This window comes from Heptranchias perlo, chromosome 4, assembly GCF_035084215.1.
Source record: "Heptranchias perlo isolate sHepPer1 chromosome 4, sHepPer1.hap1, whole genome shotgun sequence".
Taxonomy (NCBI): Eukaryota; Metazoa; Chordata; class Chondrichthyes; order Hexanchiformes; family Hexanchidae; genus Heptranchias; species Heptranchias perlo.
The window spans coordinates 98,911,475-98,918,867 of NC_090328.1; positions in this window are offsets into that span (position 1 = coordinate 98,911,475).

Genomic DNA, 7,393 nt, shown 5'->3' on the forward strand with positions numbered 1-7,393 from the left:
AACGGCATTACCATCACCGAATCCCCCACCATCAACATCCTGAGGGTCACCATTTACCAGAAACTTAACTGGACCAGCCATATAAATACTATGGCTACAAGAGCAGGTCAGAGGCTGGGTATTCTGCGGCGAGTGACTCACCTCCTGACTCCCCAAAGCCTTTCCACCATCTACAAGGCACAAGTCAGGAGTGTAATGGAATACTCTCCACTTGCCTGGATGAGTGCAGCTCCAACAACATTCAAGGAGCTCAACACCATCCAGGACAAAGCAGCCCGCTTGATTGGCACCCCATCCACCACTCTAAACATTCACTCCCTTCACCATCGGTGCACAGTGGCTGCAGTGTGTACCATCCAAAGGATTCACTGCAGTAACTCGCCAAGGCTCCTTTGACAGCACCTCCCAAATCCGCGACCTCTACCACCTAGAAGGACAAGAGCAGCAGGCACATGGGAACAACACCACCTGCACGTTCCCCTCCAAGTCACACACCATCCCGACTTGGAAATATATTGACGTTCCTTCATCATCGCTGGGTCAAAATTCTGGAACTCCCTACTTAAAAGCACTGTGGGAGAACCTTCACCACACGGACTGCAGCGGTTCAAGAAGGCGGCTCACCACCATCTTCACAAGGGCAATTAGGGATGGGCAATTAGGGATGGGCAATAAATGCTGGCCTTGCCAGCAACGCCCACATCCCATGAACGAATAAAAAAAGGAACAACCCGCTGACAACTCCATCCATGACCAACACCTGCAAGTTGCACACTTCTCTTTTCACAATCTCTTCACACATGGATGGGAGGCAGACTCCACGCTGCCATTTTAAGATAATCAATACAACCTTCTGCTTCTGTAAGAGAAGGCAGTGCACAATAGGAGACTGATTTCTGCAACATGGAAGTGGGGAGAGGCCACAACATGTATTGGTCTGAACCCATTTGAGGAGCAGGTACCCAAGGTCACACAAGATCCAACCTTTAACTTGCTGGGTATCACCAAATAAAGGTGGCGCATTAGGTTGATGTAAAATAAATGAATCATGATTGTTGGGAATCAGTCATTGGCTGACAGAATCTGGTCCAGATGGTCTCACACACAAATTGAACATCAATTGAGTAGAAGTCCTTATGTTTCATATAAGGGGCACTTCTCTCTGCATGGATGCAAAGCCTGGATGATTGGGAATCCTGCGAGGTGATGGAAACCTGTGGGCTCAGGCTTTTTGCTCCTTGCTGTCCATGGGGAAAGTGATATCACGTTTTGCTCTGGCCAACAAGGCATCAGTCACCTGTTTTATGCAGTGATGCACTGCAGATTGATTGATGTTGCTGATGTTCCTATTGGCTCCCTGCAAAGACCCTAAAGCAAAAAAGTTCTATGCGGTTGTTACTATGACTGGCACTGGCAGAGCTGTGCACAACTTGGAGCTGAGCTGCAAATCCTTCTGCATCAGGTTACACAGCTTACTGCCTACCTCATGTATTGTAGCCACTGAAAGTATTTCTGCACTGTATGGCCGAGCAAGTTTCTTTGGGTCCGATATATTTGGATGGCAGCGTATCGGTAAGCAGGTGCCCTCTTCCTACGATAATGCCTGATTTCCCTGGCATCCAAACATGCTTTCCTTTATCCTCCTACTCTCTCTGCAAGTAACGCATATTTAAAGGAATACCAAATAGGGCCCAGCTTGTTCCAAGGGCAATGGTGCTCGCCCTGAACTCCCCAGGAGCTGCAGGAAGCTCTTGCCCAAAGTGCAGCCTGATCACAGTGGCTAAGTGTACAAGGCATCTTACCTCACTGAAGAAAAAACGATTATTCAGTCTATATTGAAGTGATTGCCTGTCTTTTTAAGCTTTTCAGAAATGCAGAGCGAAAAGAATGAACCCTCCACTCAAATGGGGACAGCCTGCACATGACCTACAACCACTGGAGATAGAGAAAACCCACAGACAGGGAAGAATAACATCACTTCAGGACCCTTTGCATAAAATTTAAATTTCAATAGCTCTACACAAATTGAAGTGCGTGTGAAATGCAAAGGGTGCGGAATGAAGGCATAAGTTGTCTCCGAGCCTTTTTCCTCTCCGTTGCTCCCCAGAAATAGGCGCACACTGGGTGCAGTGCACAATAAAACCAGCCCCTATCGATTGACCTAAACAAACCTCAACATCAATCAGCCTGCTGTACTGGGATGAGCTTGCTGGTTTTGCCTGAGTTTGGAAGTGGTGGTATGGCTGGACTGTGATCAGACTGCAAGTGTTGCTGGTTGGGATCAGCCTGCTTCTGTTCCTGGGTGAGGATCGGATTGGTGTTGCCGTTGGGCGAGGAGCTTGGTGGAATTGTTGTCGAGCTGGGAATAAACGGCTGATGGCGCTGGGCTGGAACAAGGCTGCTGGTGTTTCTGGGTTGGGGTTAGCCTGCTGGAGTTGGCACTTGGTTAGAATCAACCTGCTGGTGTTGCTAGGCCATAATCAGCCTAACGCTGCTAGGCTCAGACAAGCCAGCTGGTGTTGCTGCTGGTCCACAATCAACCTTTAGGTGTTGCTGCCTCATTAGGGCCTTTATGTTGTTGTCACTGACCTGGGAGCAACTGGCGTTGCTGGGCTGTGCTCAGCATGCTCTTGTCGCTGTTGTCCTAGGTCATCATACTGGTATTGGTGTTAGGTCCAGCCTGATTTTGTTGCTGGGCTCGAATCGGCCTCTTGATATTGCTTGTGGGCTGGCATCTGCCTACTACTGAACCTCAACATTCTGCCAATATGCATGCATTGGGCACCCTCAAAATTAATCAGCCACTGTTGTTGCTGTGCTGGGAGCAGCCTGTTGGTCCAACTTGGCTGGGATAAGCCTGCAGGTATTTCTGTGTTGGGATAAGGTTTTTCTGAGCTGCATTTAGCCTGCTGGTCTGAGTCAGCCTAATCTGGTCTGGAATAAGATTTCAAGTTTGGCTAGGCCTAGAACAGCCTGCTGGTGTTGTAGGGTTGGGTTAAGGCTGCCGGTCTGGCTGGGCTAGGTCAGCCTAATGCTGTGACTGAACCTGGGAATGATGCTATCTGCATCCAGCATTAACATTAATCAGCATTAACATTAATCAGCCTACTGTTGCTGCTGTGCTGGGATCAGCCTGTTGGTCTAGCTTGGCTAGGATTAGCCTGCAGGTGTTGCTGAGCTGAGCTAAGATATCAGGTTTTGCAGGACGTGACTCAGTCTGCTCTTGTGGCTGGGTGGGGATTGGCCTGATGTTGCTAGTGAGCCTGAGGATTGTGACATCAACAATGCAGCCAGGTAGCCTGCTGGTGTTGCTGCTGGGCAGCATGCTCAGCATGCTTGCCTTGCTAGGATAGGGTCAGCCTTCTGGTAATGATGTTTGGTTGAGCCTAATGGTGTTTTTGCTGAGCTAGGCACAGCGTACTGCTGTGGCTGGTGTCAGCTGTGGCTCAGAGTTAACACGCTCGCCTCTGAATTAGAAGGTTGTAAGCTCAAGCCCCACTACAGAGTCTTGAGGACATAATAAGAACATAAGAAATAGGAGCAGGAAAGGCCATACAACCCCTCGAGCCTGCTCCGCCATTCAACAAGATCATGGCTGATCTTCTACCTCAACTCCACTTTCCCGCTCTACCCCCTTATCCCTCGATTCCCTTAGTGTCCAAAAATCTATCGCTCTCAGTCTTCAATGTAATCAACAACTGAGCATCCACAGCCCTCTGGGATAGAGGATTCCAAAGATTCGCAACCCTGAGTGAAGAAATTTTTCCTCATCTCGGTCCTAAATGGCTGACCCCTAATCTTGAGACTATAGCCCCTAGTTCTAGACACTCCAGCCAGGGAAAACAGTCTCACAGCATCTACCCTATCAAACCCTCTAAGAATTTTATACATTTCAAGGAGATCACTTCTCGTTCTTCTAAACTACCTGCATGTTAACTTTCTATGATTCGTGTACAAGGACACCCAAATCGCTCTGAATACCAAAAATATTCTGCTTTTCTATTCTTCACAAAGTGGATAATTTCACATTTCCCTACATTATACTGTATCTGCCACCTTCTCGCCCACTCACTTAACCTGTCTATATCCCTTTGCAGCCTCTTTATGTCCTCCTCACACCTTACTTTCCAACGTAGCTTTGTATCGTAAACAAACTTGGATACACTACACCCGGTCCCCTCATCTAAGTCATTGATATAGATTGTAAATAACTGATCCTCACTAGTTACAACCTACCAACTCGAAAATGACCTGTTTATTCCTACTCTCTGTTTTCTGTCCGTTAGCCAATCCTCAATCCACGATAATATATTACCCCCAGTACCATGAGCCCTAATCTTGTGTAACAACCTCTTCGGTAGCATCTTATCGAATGCCTTTTGAAAATCAAAATATACTACATCCATTGGTTCCCCCTTATCTCAGCTGACACTTCTCTGTAGTACTGAGGAAGTGATGCACTATTGGTGGCGCCTCTTTTGGATGTTACTGGGTTGTTACTGCGGTGTTGCTGGGCTGGGACAATGCTGCTGGTTTTGCTGGGCTGGGACAATGCTGCTGGTTTTGCTGGGCTGGAACAATGCTGCTGGTTTTGCTGGGCTGGGACAATGCTGCTGGTTTTGCTGGGCTGGGACAATGTTACTGGTTTTGCTGGGCTGGGACAATGCTGCTGGTTTTGCTGGGCTGGGACAATGCTGCTGGTTTTGCTGGGCTGGGACAATGCTGCTGGTTTTGCTGGGCTGGGACAATGTTGCTGGTTTTGCTGGGCTGGGACAATGCTGCTGGTTTTGCTGGGCTGGGACAATGCTGCTGGTTTTGCTGGGCTGGGACAATGTTGCTGGTTTTGCTGGGCTGGGACAATGCTGCTGGTTTTGCTGGGCTGGGTCACCTTAATGTTGTTACTGAACCTGAGGATTATGACTTTAAAATGGCGGTCAGGCGCTATCTGCTGCATTCCTGTGGGAGTCGTGACTGCCCACCGTAGTGCTCCTCCAGGCCTCCCACAAGGAAACCTAGGGCATCTCCTATCCTAGGCTTCCCCCACTTCCCCGACTGTGAAGCCCTCATAAACCCCACCCCCAATCACTCCCAGCAGCAAACCTCCTGCCTCCCAAATTCCCAATTCCATCGGCTGGCCTCCACGTCATTCCCACCAGCTTCAGGCAGGAGTCCAATTTCTGTGGTTTAAATGAGGCCTCGGAGTTAAAATGGCCCCAGGACTCACGCTGGCGCATCGTGGACAGGCCCCCTGCACGTCGTGTTCCCGCCTCAAGTTAAAATCGGGGCTGTGGTGTTTGTGGTTTGGGATCAGGCTGTTGGTGTTGCTGGGCGGGGATCAGGATGCAGCTGTTGCTGGACAGGGATTAGGCTGCTGGTGTTGCTGGGCAGGGATCAGGCTGCTGGTGTTGCTGGGTTGGGATCAGTCTAATGCTGCTTAGACTATTTTTTAATTCCTTCTCGGGATGTGGGTGTCGCTGCCAAAGCCAGTGTTTATTGCCCATTCACAGTTGCCCTTGAGAAGGTGATGAGCCTTCTTTTTGAACCGCTGTAGTCCGTGGACTGAAGGCGCTCCCACAGTGCTGTTAGATCGGGAGTTCCTGGATTTTGACCCAACAATGACGAAGGAATGGCGATATATTTCCAAGTCGGGATGGTGTGTGACTTGGAGGGGAACTTGGAGGCAATGTTGTTCCCATGCACCTGCTGCTCTTGTCCTTCTAGACGATTGAGGTTGTGGGTTTGGCAGGTGCTGCCGAAGAAGCCTTGGCGACTTGCTACAGTGCGTCCTGTAAATAGTACACACTGCAGCAAAGTGGTGGAGTGAATGTTTAAGCTGGTGGATGGGCTGCCGATCAAGCGGACTGCTTTGTCCTGGATGGTGTCGAACTTCTAGAGTGTTATTGCAGCTGCACCATCCAGAAAAGTTGCGAGTATTTCATCACACTCCTGACTTGGGCCTTGTAGGTGGTGGAGAGGCTTTGGGGAGTCAGGGTGTGAGCCACTCGCCCCAGAATACGCAGCCTCTGATGATGAGAATTATCGCCGGGAATTTCCTCAAGGCTTCACCATAACTTTAACAGAAGATCAGTGTAGGCGGAATTAAGAATTCCTGGGGGCCCTGGGCATCAAGAACATTCAGGGTCCCTCACTCTGCCTTTATTGCTGGGATTGACTCAGTCTAGTGATATTGTTTGTGGACTAGCATCTGCCTGCTGGTGTTGCTGGACTGGGTCACACCAACATTGGTCCTGAGGCTAAGGATTGTGAAATCATGGCAACCCTCATAATGAATGAGCCTGCTGGTGTTGCTGTGCTGGGATCAGACTGACGAGTTTGGCAGGGATATGTCCGCTGGTGTTGCTGGAATAGGGTAAGATTCCATGTTTTCCTGAGCTGGAATCAACCTAAGGTGTGGGGGCGGGGGGCTGAGTTAGCATATTGTTGTTACGGAGCTTGAGCATTGAGACCTCATCAGTGCACCAAGCAACCATCAACATTAAACAGCCTGCTGGTGCAGCTGTGCTGGGGTCCTGAGCATCGTGACATCAACCGTGCATCCAGGCAACCAACAATAACAACAACTTGCAATTATAGCACCTTTAACATAGGAAAATGTCTCACGGAACTTCAGAGGCACAATCAGAAAAAAAATGGATACAGAGCCAAAGAAAGAGATATTAGGAAGGCTTACTAAAGGCTTGGTTAAACAGGTGAGTTTTAAGGAGGGTCATAAAGGGGGAGTGGGAGGTGGAAGCAGCGGGGTTTAGTGAGGGCATTCCAGAATGTGGGATCTAAAGGACTGAAGGCATGACCACCAATAGTGGGGACAAGGGAAGTTGTGATGCACAAGAGGCCAGTGTCAGAGGAACGCAGAGTTCTTGTTGGGTTAAACGGCTGGAATTACAGAGACAGGGAGGATGAGGCCATGGAGGAATTTGAATACGAGGATGAGAATTGTAAATTTGGGGCATTGGGGGACCAGGAGCATAGATCAGTGAGCACTGGGCTGATGGGTGAACGAGACTTGTTGTGGGTTAGAATACAGTTTTGGATGAGCTCAAGTTTATGGAGGGTGAAAGATTGGAGGTCAGCCAGGAGAGCATTGGAATAGTCGAGTCTGGAGGTAACAAAAGCACGGACAAGGTTTTCAGCACAGATAAAATGAGGCAGAGGCGGAGATGGGTGATGTTACAGAAGTGGAAGTAGGCAGACTTGGTAATGGAAAGGATATGGGCTCAGAAACTCAGCTCAGGGTCAAATAGGATACTGAGGTTGCAAATAGTCTGGTTCAACCTGAGACAGTGGCCAGGGAAGGGGCTGGAATCAGTGGTGAGGGCATGGAGTTTATGGCAAGGGCAATAGATTGGAACACACAAACACACACGGGACAGGC